General features: G+C 36.4%; 1 non-coding gene and 1 pseudogene across 1 annotated transcript; one reads left to right on the forward strand and one right to left on the reverse strand.

Annotated features, from left to right (window-relative positions):
• The first annotated feature begins 222 nt into the window (after nucleotides 1-222).
• On the forward strand, nucleotides 223-10,395 carry LOC116117897 (annotated as a pseudogene).
• Nucleotides 10,396-17,604: 7,209 nt separating this feature from the next.
• Nucleotides 17,605-17,711, reverse strand: LOC116118531. Its single transcript, XR_004126167.1, has one exon. It is a non-coding gene; the product is annotated as a small nucleolar RNA R71 (small nucleolar RNA).
• Between the last annotated feature and the right edge of the window lie 4,553 nt (nucleotides 17,712-22,264).

The raw sequence follows: 22,264 nt of genomic DNA on the forward strand, positions 1-22,264 counted from the left end.
TTATGATCCACAAAGCAAGAAGGAACATTCTTGTAATAAGTAAGCATCATGTTACTACTCTTTTCCATATTGATTATCATGAAATGTAAGGTTCATTCTCTCATGAATATTTCTGATTTACTGCATTGATTACAATGACATTTGATGAGCTATGTTTGCAATGATGTCATCTCAAGATTCTATGGGCATAGTCTTTAAGTGTTTATCAAAAGGTGCAATTGACTTCTTGTGAAACCAATTCGCTCGAATGTGAGCCAGTCACGTCTCGAAGCCGCAATTTTCAAGTCGTCAGTTGATATTCAAACCGAATGGAACATACTTGATCAAATTTCGTTTTCGACTTTCTCCAAATTGTCGTTTAGTGTGTCGGAGCCTAAAGATTTGCTGTTTTGTGGATCCCTTGAGTACTACGACAGGTTGTATGATCACGTGACGCCAAAGAATGAGCGTAGACTAGAGAGATTCAAGTATAGGAATTTCTTCAAGGTGACTACAACTGATGATCCCGTGATTCGGAGACTGGCCAATGAAGATAAGGCTATTGTTTTTGCCACGGATGCCATTTTAGCTACGCTTATGTGCGCACCCAGGTCAGTTTATTCGTGGGATATTGTAATTCAATGAGTTGGCAATAAATTATTTTTTGATAAAAGAGATGGGTCACAGTTAGATTTATTATCAGTGCATGAGACATCTCAAGAACCGTTGCCTGAAGCTAAAGATTATATTAACTCGGCATATTCTTTGGGTGTTGAGGTTGCCTATATTAATCAGAACTTTTCACAGCAAGTTTTAGTGAGAGATGGGAACAAGTTGACCTTTGTTGAGCAGAACCCGTTTGCTGATAAAGGAGAGGAGGTGTCTTCAGTGGCTTATAGGTATTGGAGGTGGAAGCTTACCATTTGCTAATGAAGGAGAGGAGGTGGCTTCGGTGGCTTATAGTATAAGAGGTGGAAGTTTGATGATGATATGCATCTTGTTGCTTTGTGTAAGGTACAGTGTTGTGGATGTTAACAATCAAAGGTCATTTTTGACATTGAATGTGCTTAATGAGTTTGATTCAAAATACTCTGGTGTTGATTGGAGGCAGAAGTTAGAGACTCGGAGGGGTGCTATTTTAGCCACTGAGTTGAAGAAAAATGCAAATAAGTTGGCAAAGGGGACAACATAACTTTGTTGGAAAGTGCTGATCTGATGAAATTGGGACATGTTTCGAGGGTTCACCCTCGTGATCATTATAACCATGTAATATTGGCTGTTATGGGGTATAAGCCTCGGGATTTTGCTACCCAGATTAATTTGAGTACTGCAAATCTGTGGGGCTTTGTGAAGAGTATTGTGGATTTGTGCATGAAGTTGAATAAGGGGAAGTATGTGGTTGTTAAGGATCCGTCTAAGCCACAAGTGAGGATCTATGAGGTTCCACTAGATGCATTTGAGAATGATTATGTGGAAGAGCCCTTGTGTGAGGATGAGCAGGTACAACCACCTGTGGAGAATGTTGAGGGAGTGGAAGCAACTAATGATGTGACGCCCAAGCATAGTGGTATTTATTTATTTATTTTTTATGTTAATCATTGTTGTTTAATGAGTTATACCCTTTTGTCATTGAGCCTTTTAAAATCATATGTATGTTCATATATATATTTTTTTAGAAAGGTCACGTGTGTATGTGAATGCATGCAGATGTCTCTGGTTAGAATCTGTGTTCGCATATGTTTCATAGTGGTCTAATTTCTATTGGGAAGGTCTTATCTATGGAAATATTTGATTAATGCTTGTGGTTTACATGCTTGCTAATTGATTCTGACTTCTAAGTTCAATATGCCAAATTGTAAGCTCAAATTATCAAAATGATTTGCAGCCGTACCCATATTTGCACATTCGCAACAAGGAGTTCCCATGGAGTATGTTTTCACAGTTAAATAAATTTATTTGTCTCTAGAGCCCTAGAAGAAGAGGTGTCTATTTTGTTGTTACATTGATTTTGTGTTTGATGGCACTTTTTGTCTTGACATTCAAACTTTGGGTTGCCGTATTGATTGCTTGTTGAGTTCGGCATTATGTCTTTGCTTTAAGTTCTTTGGCTATCCTAAATAACTAGCAGTATTGATTTATCTTTTCTTTGCTTCTTGTGCCTTGTTGAGTTCTTTGGCATTATGTAATATACATTTCTCAGGTTGCAGAAAGCCTAGCATTGCTCTCTCAATTCTACTGTGCCCTCTCGTGGCAAAGTACTTGCCCTTTGCTCTGTTTTGTTGCTTTTTAGATAATTAATTCAATTTATTTTAATACTACAATGTTTATAGCTCAAGAAAACAATTTTATTTTCTATATTTGAGGTGTGTAGGTTGTGTTGAATACCTTTGATGCCCAGCCTTTAAGTAATGAAGAGGAAGATGCAAAAAATATTTATCAAATTTTTAATTACTGATGCACTAATGCCATGGGTCTTTTATTCATGCATATATACTATTGTTCAATTTTATTTAATAAATTAATTGAAAGATTGTTGAGTGTCTAAATTTATTGTTGAATTGTGATAATTTTTGTTGGTTGAGGAATATTACGAAGAATTTCATTGCATTATTCCATTATTTAATTAGTAATAATTAGGAAAATAAACTAATTACAAAAAAAAAAATATTTACAAAAAAAAAAACTGACAGATTTAAGACTATCAAGGTTGGAAATATTAATAAAATTTGACTATTATTATTAATTTTTTTTTCTTGTTAAAATCTCTTGATAGTTTAAAGACTGTCAAAGATTGGTTAAATTTTGGTCAAATTCTTGACGGGTTAAAACTGTCAAGAGATTTGTCAAGAAATTCTTGACAGTTAAAAAATGGTCACCACCCTTTCTTGGCACTGGCTTCAATGACGGGTGAAGAACTGTCAAGAAACCCCCTTCTTGACAGTTATTACCCATTAAGAAAAGGGGTTTTTCAAGTAGTGTGTATCTTGTGGTATTAGAACTTCATTGAGTTTTACTTTTCTCCCACTAGTACTTCTTAGGAAAATTCTTTTTCTAGGAAGACACCAGTACAAGCAACAAAAAATGTGCTGCTCTGGATGGTAGAAATGGTATCCTTTGGTCTTCTTAGGATACCCCACAAATATACATATGCAGGATTTTGGGCTTAGCTTGTTCGAAGTCAATTTCTTGACATAAGATTCGCAAACCCAAATCCTTAGATAAGACAAGTTGAGCCTTCGCCCACTCCATTTGATCATATGAAGTCTTATCTACAGACCTTGACGACACACGGTTTGGTACGTGAGTCACAGTCTCTAGGGCACAACCTTAGAATCATGTGTGCAAATCATAGAAACTCGTCAAGGATCTAACCATATCAAGTAAGGTCATAATCCCCTCTTTCAGATACACCATTATGCGAGTTTTAATACTACCTATGTTCTTTCAGGTATGTCTAGGTCAACTTACCACAGTTAGCATAGTTGCCATTTTGAGATTATCCTTATTGTATATCTTAAGAACATATTATTATGAAACAGTTCCATAAAAAATATTATTTACACTCAAGGACAATAATCCATTAGTAAAGTAATATTCTCATTTGCCCTAAGTGGATACAGAAATATAATTTCTAGAAACTAAAGAAAGATCATAATAATCCACAAGTTCAAGAAACAAGCCCATCGGCAAAATCAGACGATAAGATCCTACAGCAAATGCAGCATCACGTGCTCCATTTTCAACTGGTAAGTCCACCTCTCCCTCAGCGAGCAATCTACTCTGCTGTAGTCCTTGCATATTAGTCAAATGTGAGTACCACATCTTGTGTCAATGACCCAAGATGTTGATGGGAGAAGTTAATCTCAAGAATGTACCTAATGAAGAAGTAACATTCTTCTTGTTAGAGTAGGTGCCCTAGAGCCAATCAATTATTGTAGAATTGACTCTTTGTAATAATGTTCATTAATCAATAAAAGGCATTTTATTCTATATCGCATAAATCATTATTATTGCAATATGTATTGATATATGTCCTTAGAATGGTAGAACCATGACGAGGGTATCAAGTGTTTCAAATCTTGATAGTGAGAACCCTATGAGCACATATGGTGGCCATTCTAGAAACGTCCGTAGCCCCAGTGTTATTCTGAAGTAAGGGCACAGATAATACGGTAAGGCTATCATAGTGTTGAACGACCCTGTCGAAAGGCAGTGACTGATCTCACTTGTCAAGGTTGTTTGGTGACAACCTGGTGCAACCATGGTTGCTTGCTGTAGCATTACACCGCAACAAGTTCACTGGATTGACCCACCAGAGGATTCCATATGGATGGTAACCCCTGTCTATGGATAAATCCTCTAACGATGGTGTTACATGTGATCCTTAGACTTGATATCACCGAAGCCCTTGTGCCTGATTGGTGCAGTTTGATACAGCCTAACGCAGTTCTATTCAGAGCTGTCAATACTGTGGATTGGCTACATCAACGAGTGTATCAGACTATGGTGATTGACAGAGGATTCATCACTCCCGGATACGGGAAAGTTATCTCACGGCCAATTCAATACATGGCATGACATTAAAACTGTGGCCATAGTGGGATTGAGTTGTTGCTCTATCCATTTATAATACGGGTCATTGGTCCAGAAACTGAATACATAATATCGAGAGTAACCGAAGGTTATACTATTTCTATCCCTTCGTCTCGTCGAGATAACGAATGATGAAAGGATCGAATTGTACGGTAACCTATATGTTGACAGGTAGCTACTTTGCTGAATCCGAATCTACCGGCTGGCCATATGCCTTGCTAGAGGCCAATCTTGGTCTGTGTATTAGTGAGACGATTAATTTGTGTTAATCGCGACACTATACAATGCCGGTATGATGAGGAGCCTATGGTCACACACATAGAGATAATTTAAGACTCAAGAAGAAAGAAGGGCATTTTCGTCTTTTTAAGCGAAATGGTATTTTGGTATTTCACAGTGCATAAATTTGCTGAAGGTTGTAGCCTTTATTTAATTAGAAAAATTAAATAAGTGAAATTACGTTTAATATGTATTCGCATAGTTTAATTAAATCATCATTATTGTTAAATGTTAATATATATATATATATATATATATATATATACACGTTTAAATATCTGTTCGCATATATTTCATTAAATCATCATTATTGTTAAATGTTAATATATATATTAATTGAGTTTAATTGAGATAATGATGAAATAAATAAAATATCTAATTAAGGAGCGTTTGGTAACATTGGGTGTTTGGGTTGAAGCCCAAGCCTATTTCATATGGGAATAGGGCATTAAAGTTTTACTATAAAAGAAAATTGTTAATTGTAAAACTGGTGTGATTTTCATTATGTCATTTGATTGAGAAGAAAGAAAGCCTCTAGCCACAAAAACACTCCCATGGCAGTATTGCATTTTTGCCCAAAATCAATTCATTTGATTTTCTTCTTTAATCTTAAAGCTAAGGAGGATCTAGCAAATCCCTCCTTAGTTCTTTGTGATTGTCTTCCGTATGGACTTTATAAGTTCGATCCTACACTTGGGTCGGTAGCAAAACGTTCACTGACAAATTTGGAGGAGCCTCCAAACGTGCGTATGTTTTTCTAAACTCAGATTTATTTTTCTGTAGATTCTTATTATGTTAAAATTGTAAAATTATACCCTTGATCTTGGCTCATGTAAATGATCCTTGTATTATATTTTTCGTTGCTTCCGTTGCGTATATGGATCATTTACTAACACTCTTCCCTTTTGCTAGGAAGGCCTTGCAATGTTTCCTTCAGTGGCTGGGATTCCCACTGTAGGGACAAATGCCTTTCCTTTCTGCAACAATTCTTTCCAATGACTTCTAAGCCATTCCTTTTTCACTTGAGCTGGCTTCGACCAACGTCAACGTTTCTGACATTTTCATGCCTAACTCAGTAGCCTTCAACATGTCCAGAAGCTCGGAAAGGGTATTCTTCTTATCTTCCTCAATGAAGTCATAGACAAATTGAGAGTAAGAATCTAGCAAAGACTGTAATATTATGTTTATCGCTAAACATTCATTAAGTCTGCATCCCAAAATCTCAAGCCTGTTCATATACTTGGTCAAGTTGATTATATGATCGCCAATTTTGGTACCCTCTTCCATCCTACATCTGAATAATGATCGAGACACCATATGCTTCTCATTTCTTTGAAGAAAATGAAGAATATAAGCTAAGTCCATTTCCTGGCACTGTTGTCATAGTAATGGTGTCATTGATGCAAGCACAATGTATCTAGTCATTTCTGCTTACGCATCATGTGTATGCTTCACATATACATACCCAGTCTCATGGATAGAACTATCAGCAGACTTTGGTGACAAAGCTTGCTCAATGGTGTATAATCTATCGCTTAACTGAAGTATATTATTTATACTTCTATACCAGTCAACGAAATTCTCACCATTCTATTTCTCTCACAGTTCGATGATTTGTCGTAGTGATGTTGGGATCATTTTGCTCAATTTAAGTGAATCTACAAGTGTAGAATAAGTAACTGTTATTACAATGTTTATTATTATTATTTAATAAGGTCTTTTATTAAACAATCGCTCCCACTATTTTCTTCAAGTCAATAGCCCTCACCATTAACTCGAGAAAGCCTCTTGGCTTTCCTAGTGGACTGAGATCCCATCTAGCCCATTTCAAACCCTCGCTTTGACAAAGAAGCCAAAATGGGTTGATTAGGTAGGCCAACAAACTTAATCCACACAAGTTGCTAGCTCCTACTATCATCCTCAAATGTGAAGCAAGCCAACAAGCCAATCACGTAATCCAATGGCCTAGCCATCGTCCTCAAGTGTGATTGTCAATATCAGTAGAGTGGATACTACATGTCACCACGTACACACAATATGTGTACTTCTCTACTATGCCTATGACGTGTTTATCAAACTTCACTTTGGCAAACAAGTAAAATTATCATTTTAAGTCAACCCATCACTATTAAGGAAAACTCCAATGAAATTTAAGCTCCCACAAGTAGAAGTATACCCTTCGTTTTGGCGAACAAGGTTCCGATGAACAGTGGTTTGATTAAACCCATGGTGATGGAAGGCATACATATGACTTAATATACTTTAATTGAGGGTTTTTATTTTATGTCTCACTAGTTTTATTATCTTTGTTAGAATGACATCGTTTGGCATGTTATTAAACATTCAACCTTAGAATGCATTCTAAACCAAATGTAAATATGCCGGTACATGGCCTAGGTAAAACCAATTTCCTCAAGCCTGGAGGAATCAATGGGTCACCTATGGGTCCTGTAATAAATATCTTGAGTCTTCAAGTATGATTGCCTCGTCCTTGCTCCGTCTTCAAGTACATTACAAAATACATTATTCTAAATTTATAGTGAAATTAATCTTAAACTAATTTTACATCAATAAATTTAGAAACCTCGATTCACATTCGAGGGGAATGAGATGAGAAGAGAATGTACATCGAGAAGGGGAAGAAAGGCAGGACACGCAGGCCCTATTTTAAAATTTACAATCATACATACCCAAAAATATTTTAAAACATCCACCATAGGTCTAAGGCTCATGTACCGGGCACCATGCAATATTCAAACATGCACATTGCATACATTAAAAAACAATCAATTTTTGAATTGGATGAGTGAATTATCAATTACCCCTTGACAATTTACAAATCCTAATGTGGTCCAAAAGTTTTGAAACTTTTCACTTTAGCCCCTGCGCACTCGAAAGTACGCTCACTGAGGCGATGGATTATATTGCCGCACGCATGTGCTAATTTTCGTCGTGTACATGCACCACGTGCGATCGCTGCGTGATGGTTTATATTGCGGCGATGAGCACTGATTTTCGTCAGCGCACACCTTAGACTACGATTGTCGTAGCGATGAGTTATATCGTCGCGGCGAGCATTGATATTCAATCAGTGATCACACTAAGGATGATCGCTGCGGCAAGTGCTGATTTACAATAAGCTAGTATCCCAAACAACGATCGTTGCGGCAATGGGTTATATTGCCGCGGTGAGAGTACACTATAACAAATCAGTTCAATTAGCAACCAACAGAATGGCAATTGGATTTTGCAATCAATCTAAACATTTGATCTCAACAAAAATCCATATCTCAATATACCAATCTTGCAGATCATCAACCAATTAAATTAATCAAGTATATTGATTTCTTAAAACGTGCTTTCAAGGCAGATTTTATACAGATTCAACAAAGCAACATATTATCAATCAAATACATGCTATCAACCATACATTAAACTGTAAAATCTGGTACCTTAGGCTTTAATGCCACTGTAAGGAAACGATCTAACTCATGGCAGTGGAAAACAAAAATTTTAAAGTGTAGATCGTTCCTATTAAAGCCAAGATCAAGGCACAGATTATACAGTTTATATGTTAAATCAAAATCTGCAGTAATATGAATGATCAGAGTAAAGTTTAGAGTTCATACGTACGTTTGGAGGCTCCTTCAAACTTGTCTTTGATTGGGTTCGCTACCGATCCAAGAGCATGATCGAACTAGTGGTAATCTACACAAAGATAACCCGAAGAGCTAAAGAAGGATTTGCTAGATCCTCTTTAGCTTCAAGAACAAAGTCAAGAATCAAAGGAACTTTGATTCAATGAAGCAAGGTGGCGGGAGATAAGGAGAGGGCTGTGTGTTTTATTTTCTTTCAATGAAATGGATTGAATGAATTTTTATTCACATTTTAATTCACAAAACATTGCACTTATATAATGCTCATAAAACCCTATTCCAATAAGGAATAGGCTTGGGCTTCAACCCAAACAACCCCTTTATCCAAACACTCCCAATCATGATATTTTACTATAATTATTATTATTCCCAATTAAACTCAATTAATGTATTTAAAGAAATACATTAACATTTAATAATAACAATAATCCATTTAAATATATGTGTACATATATTTAAATATAATCTCACTTATTTAATTTTAATATCAAATTAAATATAGGCAACAACCTCAGCAAATTTAATTGCACTGTGAGATTACCATAATACCCTTTCGCCCTAAAAGACGAAAACGCCCCTTGCACAAACTGATTCTTAAATTATCTTATATGTGTGTGACCCGTAGGCTCCTCATCATACCAACAGTGTGTAGTATCGGGATTAACACCAATTAATCGTCTCACTACACATAGACCAAGATTGACTCCTAGCAAGGTATCATGGCCACCAGATAGATTCGGATTTAGAGAAGCAACTACCTGTCAACGATATGGTTACCGTACAATCAAATCCTTTCATCATCTATTATCTCATTGAGACTGAGGCATAGAAATAGTGTAAACCTCAGTTTACTCTTGATATATTTGTATTTAGTTACTGGACCGATGATCGGAATAATGAATTGGATTGAGCAACAACTCAATCCTACTATGAACACAGATTTACTGTCATTGTCATTAACTGAATTATGCCGTGAGATAACTTCTCCCATACCCAAGAGTGATGAATCCTCTGTCAACCCACCATAGTCTTGATACACTCCTTGATGTAGCCAATCACTACTGTATTGATAGCTCTGAATAGAACTGCGTTGGGCTAGTGTCAAACTACACCGATCGGTGCACAAGACACTTCGGTGATCTCAAGTCTAAAGATTACATGCACCAATATTCGTTAGAGGATTTGTTCCATAGGCATTAGGGTTACCATTTATATGGAATCCTCTGGTGCGTCAGTCTAGTGAACTTGCCTACAATAAGCACCCATGTGTTGCACCAGGTTCTCAGTCAACTACCTTGACAAGTGAGATCTGTCACTGCCTTTTGACAGGGTCGTTCAACACTATGATAGCCTTACCGTATTATATGTGCCCTTGGTTAGAATAATACTAGGGCTACGGACGTTCCTAGAATGGCCACCATATGTGCTCATAGGGTTCTTACTATCAAGATTTGAAACACTTGATACCCTTGTCACGGTTCTACCATTCTAAGGACATATATGAATACATGTAACTATGGTTTACATGATATAGTAGATAATGCCTTTTATTGATTAATAAACATTATTACTAAGAGACAATTTCACAATAATTGATTGGCTCTAGGGCACCAACTCCAACATTGGGTGGGCTGATTTGGGCCTGGTTAAGTGGGCTGGGTGTTTGATTGGTTGATTGGGAATCATTCTATTATTGTGGGAAAATCTAGAATTACACTAATCCGAGTGCCTTCTTTTTACAGGTCAAGAACTTGGAGGCTTGAAAGGATGTAGGCAAGAAGAAAAAGGCAGAAGCTTGATTAAGCCACCTGCTTTGATGCCATGTCAGAAAGAGGCAAGAGAGGCAACTAAGCTGCCAAAGAATGCCGAGAGAGAAAGAAGACTTTGAGAAGAAATGTATATTTCACCGATTATGTTTGTATAGAATTGCATCTATTTATACAAAATAATAATAATAATAAAGTGTGTGAGGAAAGTATTTAATTATATGATTTCAGAAGTAATGTAATAATCCCATCAATTAGGGAGTAGAATTAGTCTTGTAATAGAGCTCAATCACTATGATTGAGCTCAATCATATCCTATGATAAATGCTAATAATCTTCACATGTCAACATGCATAAACTTGGAATATCCAGTAGATTCTGTTCTTCTAAAGAGTGTATATATATAGTTTATTTTTAAAGTTTTAGTCACTTACTAAAAGGATTAAACCTAAGCAGAATGGGTTGCTAAGTTTATTTTAGCGTTCATTCATCACCATTATAAACCAAACATTCATGAAACAAAATAAAGCACACCAGGGGAATTTACGTGGTTAGGCAAAATGCTTACATCCATGGGACCAAGTTCAGATGAAGCCAATCCATTATGGTAAATATTTACAGTTCAATTACAAAGTCAAAGTTAAGCATCAGTTGCAAGAACACTCCCTGTTGTTACAATGCTTCAAACTCTACTTTTTGGTTGAATTACGAACTACCACAGCAAGCTCCACATTCACGAGACCACCTGGTCAGTCTTGAAGACCTTTCAAGGATCAATCACTGAAGACGCACTCCAATTGAATCAGCTCAAAACTGCTTCAAGCAGCAGCAACGTATCCAACGTAGAAGCGAGGACAAAATCAAAGTATTTGATGAAAGTATTTGTAAGCCAACCTAAGCATATGAAACCTGATGTAAAACAAAAGAAACCTTTTAGAATGTGCAAAGTACTTTCAAAGGAATTATTAGGCTTGGAATGAAATTGCATTGGAGAAGAGATTATAGAGAAAATATTCGGCCAATGCAAGGGGACAGGTGAACAACAAGATGCTTTATGGTTTTACCTTTATGAAAAGTTTGATTCCAATTCTCTTGGGACCATCGACAATTGTAAACAAACTTTCTAGCACATTACATGTATAAATGACAAATGTCATAGACCACAAACAATATATCAAAAGAGAATAAAAAAAATAGTTCAATGGAATATTGAAATGCAATATGTGTTGTGCTAAGTATCTGCTAGATGCGTGTGACCACACGATATAACAGAAAATTGACTTAATTGAAAGTGGTCACTTCGACAGAGAGTCATCACACTAGAAATTTAAACATAAATGATTGTGCAATATTAAAGTGAAGTGTTCATACCAAGACTAGTGTTACCACACTAGAATCATGAGTTGATAAATAACTTACAATCTCTCCCTTTGTCAAACTTATGAATAAAGCACAATCTTTTCATTTACAAACTTGTCTCAAAATATCAACAATTAATCAACAAGAGACAGTAACTAAAACAACACAAAAACATATCTCATCAGAGGTATAATCAACAAGTCATAGAGATATGAATGAGACAAAAACAATATGCAAAGCATAATCAGTATCGGTTCAATAAGAAAAAGTTTTGCATGATCAAAAATTTGAACTAAATTACTCCCCCTCACTTAGTATACTTCCTGAGTAACTAAACCAAGTCACATTCAAATGGTTATCAATAAACAGCAAAAACAGGGTTAGTATATAGTTCAACAAACACAAAAAAATTTGTTCTCTGCACGTGAGAGAACAACATCATAAATGACTATCAATATCAAACATGCAGTTTCAAAAATATAACAACTCAAAAAAAAAAAAAAAAAAAAATACTGCACAAGTCATAAACTATATTAGTACCAACAAAAAGTAGATTATAAAAGTTCAACTAAAAGATCCAGCAAAAGAAAAAAAATTCATTTCTGTTCAGTGTGATCACTTCTACTTAGAGTGATCACATCAAAAGTTCACATTCCAACAACCAGATTGAAAAGATTCAACTTCACTCCCCTTCTTTGTTCATCGTTTTTCAACCCTTGCATCTACTTGATGATCTTTTGGTAGGAAGTTTCCTTCTAGCTGTTGTTTTGGTTCATCCTTTGGAGGAGGGACACTGTGGCTAGTCTGAGGGAGTTACAGTAATGTCAACTGTCGAAACAGGTGTAGCAGGGGTGGTAGCATCAACTGGAACTTGTTCTTCATTGTGTTGCTGATCAACAGAAAGATTAACCATTGGAGTAGGAGTTTGAAAAATAGTAGCAACAACAGCACTAGCTTCATTAGTTGCTGCACCTTCATCAATAGCTCCAGCTTCATCAGTAGCACCTGCTTCATCATAGGAGAAAACTGTGGCTCCTCTTGAACTTTATCAGTTTCATCAGCCTCATCATGAGATTCAATGGTAGGAGAGACATCCAGAGCAGCCTCGTCATGATCTTTTCCTAAAACAGCAGCCCTTGTTTCTTTCACCAGATCTTCCAAAGTGTCCACTCGAGCAATCAGATTGGTGTGAAAATCATCCATTTTCTTTTCAATTTCTTGCAAAAACTCAAAAATCATGGACTGCCAAGTGTCAATTTTGGCTAGGGCAGCTTGTGAGGATGGTGGAACATCCATGGCGGGGGTGGTTGGAAACAGAGCCCTTGATGGTCTTGAGGGAGATCTTCCTAACCTTAAGGTATATCTCATTTGACTACTTGATGGGACCATAAAAGTCAACAATCCTATGGATTAATGATGGAAAAATTAAGGGTACAGTCTTGCCTTCAGTCTCGGCAATAGACTTGATTCACCGGTAGATCATGGTTGCCAAATCAATGCTTTTCTCTCTCATAATGTCATAAAGGAGCTAAGCTTTTGCTAGCCAAATTGATGAATTATGCCTAGAGGGTGACCAATTGATTAAGGGTATCTTAAAAAGGACCTTATATAATGGGGTGAGCACATTTGCAACAATGTAACCATATTTGGGCTAGGTGGTCACAACTCCACTAGTAAGTTCAATTACTAAATCACCTAACTCTTTAGAAGGGACAGATAAATCATCAACATCATCAACAATAGGCAATCTCAAAGTGGTCCTAATTACACTAAGAGTGAATTTCATCCAAGTACCCCTAACACAAACTTTGTTTTTTATAAATTAAGTTGGTCCAGGTCTTTCCTAAAATTAGCATAAAATTCTTGAACAAATCCTTGACACGGGGTGACAGGATTGACTACAGTTCTCTCCCATTTTCTCTTAGACACAATGCGAGCAATTTTAGGAAAATCAAAGAGAGCAACATGTGATTCACAAATAATGGGTCTAAACACAATACTCTTTTTAAACCTAGATTTAGCAAGAGGAGTGCTAAGAGTTTGGCGTTTACCCATTCCTTCAGACTGAGGAGCAGCTTTTACTTTCTTCTTCCCTTTGGATGCCTTTGATTGAATTTGTTTACCTTTTGATTTTGTAGGAGAGCCCTTTGTGCGCCTCAATCTCTTAATGGGTTGTTCGTCAGAGGACGACGAGTTCGTGGTTGAAGTGCTAGACACCGATTGCATCACTGTTAGAGTGTCATCACTTGACGATATGAAGTGTGAACCATTCGTGGCTTGTTAGGATTGGCCTGTTCTTGCTCTTTTCTTTGTTTCGACAGCTTTGCGAATGTTAGCAAGGAAAGATTCTTAATGCTCCATTGATTAAGAAATCAAACAAGTTAGTTTTCAATGAGAGGAAAAAAAATGGAGTTTTTGAGAATAAGAAGATGGACGACACAAGTTTTTCAATGATAGAGAGAAACCTAAAGTGACAACCCTTATAAAGAAAAACCCTAGGGAAATTAGGGTTTTAACTCAATCTGTCACTTAAAGACAAGGTGAGCACATTGAACTCAATGTGCACACTCTAGTAGTACCAATGTCAAGGTGAAGACCTCACTCGAGGTATGGCCACACAGAACATGAAATTGAAAAAATTCAAATAACTCAACCATCAGGTAGTGACACAAATATCAATATGAGCACACGAGGATCATTTTCACAAATCAAATCAACAAATCAGTGAGTGGTGACTGTCAAAAATTATGTGAGCACTGTGAAGTAAGCAGGTTATCACATGAATACTCAAGGTGGTGACAAAGACACAAAGGCAACAGACTTTAGACACACATAATTTTAAAAATTAAGTACAAAATGGTCATGAGATTAATAAAAAAATTCACACGATTTAAAGAGACAAGTCATATTGATCTGATTAAAAGGCACTAAATTCATTTCTCAACCTTTGAAAGAAATGCAGAAGGAGTATCTTATCCAATGAACATTCAACAACCTTAAAGTAATCACTCTTTTAAGTCATAAATGAGCAACAAAAGCAAGCATTCTTTATCAAGTTCCTCAAGGCGTGAGTATGACTCATTGGTCAATTTTGAAATAGAAGCAACTCCCCCTTCCCTCATGCTCTTTTTCTTTTTGTTAATTCTTTTTCCTTTTTAAGCATAATCTCAACATTTTGGATTCTTTTCATATCAAATAGAGATTAATGGGCATAACATTCAAGAGGTAACCAAGTGTAGCTTTCACCATTGCAAGTAGGTAGTCCTCTAAATGGTAGATTTTCCAAGGACATAAGGGGTCTCTACATCCTAGAAAATTACTCAAGTATGACTTTCACACTATAAACAAGGTAGCTCTTTGACAAGGTGACAAGAAATATGCACTAAGCACCCAATAATGAAAGAAAGTCATTATACTTCTAGAAGTGTAAAACAAGGTGGACATTTCACCTACCACACAAATTTCAAAGAAAGAAACAAATCATTATGACACAACACAGGTCATATACACTTGCAACTTTAAAAACTACGAAAAGTTTTCTTATGACATTATTAAAAGAAAAAGACTCTACTCAAGTTGAGTCAGTCTAACAGACTTCCTCAAATTCACAAAAGTTTGAAAGTCTAAAGCCTTTGTAAACAAGTCAGCAAGTTGAGACTATGTGTTTACATGCACATGATCACTCTTTCTTCAACTAAGTCTCTAATGAAATGATGCCTAATATCAATGTGCTTAGTCCTAGAGTGTTGAACTAGATTCTTAGATATGTTAATTACATTTGTATTATCACATAAAATAGTTTTATCAAAACCACAGCCACTCAACGTTTGTTTGATCCACAAAACCTGTGTATAGCAGTTTCATAATCCTAGGATTATACTATTTTATCTAGGGTTTTTGGCCGGATTTTGGATACTTCTTATTTCGTTTGTGCTTGAATTCCAACTTAATTGCATATATTTTATGTTTCAAGCCAAACCATGTAGTTAGAGCATATAATGAGCGGAATTGAGTTTCTGGACCCAGAAGCAAGCGAATCTCAGGATTCTCGGGGAGTTCTGAAGCGGATTTGAAACACTATGAAGCTTGTTCCTATTGGAGAGCACCAAAGATTGAAGATTCAAGCAAGGAAGCAAGTAGAGGGTAGTTTCATAATTTCAGAATTGTGTAGAAAAGTTCGCCATGGCGAAGTTCTTTCTTCGCCGCAGCGATAAACTCTCGGGACAGATTAAGAATTTTAAACCAACTCGTTGCCGCAGTGAAGAATATTCCTCGCCACGGCAAAGTTTACAAGTTTCAATTTTTCAAAACTGTGTGTTTTAATTTAGGTGAAAGTTTTAGGTTTGTTTTGGACCAACTATATAAAGAAGACTTAGTCATTTTATTGAGAGTTCGACATTTTTGGGAGAAAGAAGAGAAGATTGGAGATTGAACTCTTTGGATTCATCAAATAGGGAAGAGTTCGACATTTTTGGGAGAAAGAAGAGAAGATTGGAGATTGAACTCTTTGGATTCATCAAATAGGGAAGATTTTGTTCTCTTTTCTTAATTCCAACATGTTGAATGCATTGTTTACTGTTTTTTATTTCTATTTATGTTAATTTTAGTATGAACTAACTCGTTTTGGGTTAGGGTTTTGATGTAATTGGGGTTTTTATGTTTAATCAATAAATTGATGTTGCTTTTACATTCTATTGCATGGATTGTGTGATTATTCTTGTTCTTATTGAATTTACTTGTTGAGCATGATGAGACTGAGAATGAATCATGTATTAGCTTCTTAGGGTAATTGCCATTGTTGTATTGAACGCTAGAGATAGGTTTGAGAATCAATGAAATCAATTTAGGATTCCATTTAGCTTAACGAACTTGGAACTATGAACCTTCAATTTGTTGGGTGCGAAAGCTTAATAGGGAAAAGTAGGAAAACATAGCCTGAGAAGGTATGTTTTACACATTAGGGAATCCGATTTATAATCCGTGCATGTGAGTGTAGAAGTAGCATAATTCGTGGATTAATTCATAAAATCCTAGTGAAGTCAAAACCCTAACCGTTTGTTTTAATTGATATTTCTGTTGAATTAACCTTGCTGTCATTGATTTGTTTTTAAAGTACGTAGTAAATTTTTTTTTTTTTTTTTACTTTAGCTTAATTTTCTCCCGCAAATCCAAACATCTTTCGGTTTCTCCAACTTGATAAACAACTAGGAAAATCGGTGCTTAACAAACAATCCTCGTGGGAACGATACTCTACTTATCACTTTATTACTTTTTGTGACTAATGCACTTGCTACACATTGCATGTTGTAATTTCAACGCATCAAGTTTTTGGCGCCGTTGCCAGGGATTGATTTTGTGTTAACATTGAACTTTTCTTGTGTTAGCTGTATTAGAGTTTAATTTTAGTTTTAATTGTTGTCTATTTGATTTTGTTGTTCTTTTCCGTTAGCTTGTGATCTCATGCTTTCTTTCTTTTTGTTTAGTTTATGTGAAAAGCTAGATGTCATCCAGTGGTTCCTATTGATCCAGAGATTGAAAGAACCGTAAGAAGACTTAACAGAGAAAGAAGAAAACGAGAGGCCATAGTCATTGAGATGGCAGAAAATAGAACATTGAGGGAATTTTCAGTACCCACGGTTGATGGCAGTGGTCCAAGTATAACTAGGCCACCAGTGTAAGCCAACAACTTTGAAATAAAGCCAGCAATCATCCAGATGATCCAACAGTCGGTTCAATTTAAGGGAGATATGAAGGAAGGTCCAAATTCACACATTGCAAACTTCTTGGAGATCTGCAGTACCTTTAAATCAAATGGAGTGTCAGATGACGCCATCAAATTAAGATTGTTTCCTTTTTCATTAAGAGATAAAGCAAAGGGATGGTTAATGGTACTGCCACCAGGAACAATCACAACCTGGAATGAATTGGTACAGAAATTCCTTACCAAATACTTCCCTCCAACAAAATCTGTAAAGATGAGAAATGGTATCACATCGTTTCTATAGGAAGAGACTGAATCACTTTATGAAGCTTGGGAAAGATATAAGGAATTATTGAGAAAGTGTCCACACCATGGGTTGCCAGTTTGGATGCAAGTCCAAACGTTCTATAATAGGTTGATGGTTAATTTAAAAATGATGGTAGATGCAGCATCTGAAGGAGCATTGCAAAACAAGACACCTGAAGAAGCTTATGAGTTGCTTGAAGTCCTAGCAAGTAACAACTATCAAAGACCCAATAAGAGAATATAGTCGAAGAAGTCTATGGGTATTCATGAAGTTGATGCTTACACGACCATCTTAGCCCAACTTATACCATTTCAGAAGCAATTAGGAGGTATGCAAGTGAATTCTATTCAAACTCCTCAATTGACATGTGATTTTTGTGCACGTAACCATGCGAGCAATGAATGTCAAGTGGGGAACACCTTTGCTTCAACTTCATCATCGTCAAAACAAGTCAACTACTTGGCAGGGAATAAAAGACAATAGAACAATCCTTTCTCCAACATATACAATCCTTGTTGGAGAAATCATCCAAACTTGTCTTGGGGCAATTAGGATCAGCAGAATAACCAATGGAATCAAAGAACAACGCTAAACAATCAAGTGGGGGGTGAATAATCAACCAGGGGATCAAAGATTGTCAAAATTGGAGGATATGTTCGGGAAATTCATGCAAGAGACCATAGGTTTCATGAGTGAGACGAGGGCGAATTTCAGAAACCAAAGGGCGTCCATTCGAAACTTGGAGGTACAAGTGGGGCAGTTAGCAGAAAAACTAAATGACCGACCATAGGGTTCCCTACCAAGCAACATAGTGACAAATCCACGTGAACAAGTGAATGCAATAACTCTACGGAGTGGAACAGTCTTGGAAGAGGTGGAACAAACAGGGAAAGAAGAGAGCCCACCAAAAGATAAGGAAGATTTTGATGAAGAAGTCGACAAAGAGATCATTGTTGGAGAGAAACCAACAAGTCCCTGGGAAGATGAACCAAAGAGGGAAGAGAGGCAAAGGCAAAAGAAAGAAAAATTACTATTTCCCGAGATACCACCAGAGTTGGCACATCACACCCCTCCTATGCCTTTTCCTTAGAGGCTTAAAAAGAAAAATCAGGATAAGCAGTTTACAAAATTCATTTAGATATTTAAAAAACTGCATTTTAACATTCCTTTTGCAGATGCCAAGCTACGCAAAATTCCTCAAGGAAATTTTGTTAAACAAAAGGAAGCTAGAAGAGGAGGAAATATTGATGCTTACAGAAGAGTGTAGTGCCATTCTACAGAAGAAGCTGCCACCGAAACTCAAGGATCCAGGGAGTTTCACTATCCCTTGTGTTATAGGAGATATTACATTTGATAAAGTTTTGTGTGATCTAAGTGCAAGCATAAATCTAATACCTTTTTCTGTTTTCAGGAGACTAGGGATTGGTGAAGTGAAACCAACGACCATATCTTTATAGATTGTAGATAGATCCATCAAGCATCCGAGGGGCATAGTTGAAGATGTATTGGTTAAGGTGGACAAAGTCATCTTTCCGGCAGACTTCGTCGTGTTGGATATGGAAGAGGACAAGGAAATGCCTCTCATTTTGGTGCGACCATTTCTTGCCACTGGAAGAGCCCTAATAGATGTGCAAGAAGGAAAATTGCTTTTAAAGGTCCAAGATGAAATGGTGACATTCAATATTTTTTAGGCCATGAAATTTCCATCAGAGTTAGATTCTTGCTTTAGTGTGGACTTGGTGGACAGACTAGTAGCAGATGCTATTAAAGAGAACATCCCTCAACTACCTTTAGAAGCTTGCATTGCCCAATAAAAAACAATAGAGGTAGATGAGCTGGCAAAGAATGAGTGTGCTAGACTTTTGGAAGCACTTCAGCCAATAAATGCAAGCCAAGATCCAGAATTTGAAGAGTTTGACATTGAAAAAGAGAAGGAAAAGGCAAGAACGAAAGAACCTCAAAAACTTGAACTGAAGCCTTTACCTTTTCACCTCAAATACGTGTATCTTGGTTGGTTAGAAACCTTTCCAGTGATCATCAATGCAAGGCTGAGTAAATTGGAGGAAGAGCGGTTGATTTGGGTGTTAAGGGAGCAGAAATCAGCACTTGGATGGACCATATCGAACATTAGAGGCATATCTCCATCTTTTTGTATGCACAAGATACTCATGGAAGATGATGTCAAGCCTAAGGTGCAGCCACAACGGAGATTGAATCCTTCTATGAAGGAAGTGGTGAAACTTTTAGATGCAGGCATAATCTACCCTATTTCAGATAGTCCATGGGTGAGCCCAATGCAAGTGGTTTCAAAGAAAGAGGGTATCACGGTAATAAAGAATTATAGCAATGAACTGATACCAACTAGGATAGTCACGGGTTGGAAGGTGTGCATTGATTACAGGAAACTGAATGAAGCGACACGGAAGGATCATTTTCCACTTCCTTTCATCGATCAAATGTTGGAAAGATTGGCAGGGCATGCTTATTATTGTTTCTTGGATGGTTTTTCAGGTTATAGTCAGATTGCCATTGCTCTTGAAGATCAAGAGAAAACGACATTCACTTGTCCTTATGGCACCTTTGCATATAGAAGGATGCCTTTTGGGTTGTGCAACGCACTAGCCACATTCCAGCTATGCATGATATCAATTTTTGGTGACGTGGTGGAGCAGTTCATAGAAGTCTTCATGGATGACTTCTCTGTTTTCAATTCTTCTTTTGATAATTGTTTGTCTAATTGATGAGAATGCAAAATGTCATATTTATCCCCCCTTAATGTCTAGTCTTTTATACTTATTTGTTGCCTAAATGTACTCATTATTATTCTATTTTGATTTAGGATGCAAATGGAGGCGTTAAATGCAAAATGGAACTAATTAGGTGAATTCGGACAGTTTTGACATCACTTCGTAATCTGGGCATAACTCTCTCATCCGAGCTCCGATTGAGATGATTCAAAATTCTTGGAACCCTAAGAAAGAGATCTATAATGTTCATGTTTTGAGTTGGGAGAGATACTCGCTGCATCAAGGTTGTAATCGGGCTTGAAGTTGACGCACCTGCACTGCCGATGTTCTGGAACATTCTGCCCTATCATGCAAGTCAATTAGGCAGTTTATTAGTGGAAGATTTGAAGACCTATTGCATGCAAGTTACAGCTAGACACACCAATTTCCTATTTTATTTTAGGACTTTATTTTATTTTCAATTAATTAGAATCAAATTAGGATAAATGTTATTTTAGGATATTAGAATATTTTGAGAAGATTTAGTAGAATTCAAATACTTCAATTTGAATTGGATATCTTTAAGAGGAGAGAGAGATCAGATTGGAGGATATATCACACACGCCTTTCTTTCTGTCTTTCTTCTTCGTTTTTCTTTTGAGTTTTCCATGGCCATGAGTGGCTAAACTTTCATAACTTGGTCGAAGGAAACGGAGACCTCGGAATCAATAAAACTATGAGATCTATCTGTTTTTAGTGTTCAATTTATGTTTTGAGAATTGGATGTTCTTCTATGCATATTGTCATGATTGTTGCGTTTAATTATTAGGAGGCCTACTAGTTTATTATTTGTTGCAATCTACTGCTAAGTTTGATATCAAAATCCGTAATTGTTTGATCCCTTTAACTTGTGAAGCAATTAGGGTTTAAGAATTTGCTGCGTCAGGAATTATTAAGTCTTAAGATGAACATTCAACTAAATTAAATACAACCGCTTGAGTTTATGTTGTTTAGCTTCATCGATCTCTCTAGTTCTTAAGGCTGCCACTAGATTAAATCTTTAGCGCTTGTCTAGGGTTGTTTAGTAGTAAGTTTAATTAGATCGTTTGTTTCCTAATTAATTACAACTAAGGAGAGGTAGGAAAATAGTTCCAACAGTGAATATTCAGGGTATGAACTGATTTATATTTGTATCGATGATCAGTTGTAAGATTCCGATAGTGGATGTTGACTTAGACCAAGGTTTGTTATTTTGATTGGTTGATTAATTTGAATTGTTGTTTTCCTGAAATTGTTTCTGTTTTTACTCAAACCTCCCCCCCCCCAGCCTGGTTGACATAACATAAAATTCGGTTAGACACTCTCCGTGGGAACGATCCCTACACACACTACTACGTGTATTTTTAGGTTTTAATTTTGGGTGCCCACGACACCACGCTAGATTTTAGCACTGTTGCCGGGGAGTAATTCTAGTTGATTTTTTGTTTTGTTTTTGTCATTCTTATTTCGTTCTTGTTGTTTTTTTAATTTTATTTTTATTTTGCAGAAAACAAAAAAAAAAAAAACAAAAAAAACTATGAACAGTAGTACTATTCATAAGAAAAATTTTGGGTTAATTAGGAGTGCTACGAGTACTTATTTCAAAGAAAACGAAATTCTGAGCAAGACTAGAAATGCTTCTAGCCCCACCTTCTTGAGGCCAAAAAACAATGTTTTGATAGGGTTTTTGGCATTTTTTTGTTTCTGTCATTAAAAAGAAAAAAAAATTTAATTAATTTTTTTTTTGTTTTATTTTCTGGTTGGTTTTTCATTATTTTTCATTTATTTCTTTTATGAGTTTCTGTGTTTTATGACCAGGTCCTCTCATCTTGGCGATTTAACATTCGACCCGAAAATAG

The sequence above is a fragment of the Pistacia vera genome, unplaced genomic scaffold (assembly GCF_008641045.1).
Source record: "Pistacia vera cultivar Batoury unplaced genomic scaffold, PisVer_v2 Contig124, whole genome shotgun sequence".
Lineage (NCBI taxonomy): Eukaryota > Viridiplantae > Streptophyta > Magnoliopsida > Sapindales > Anacardiaceae > Pistacia > Pistacia vera.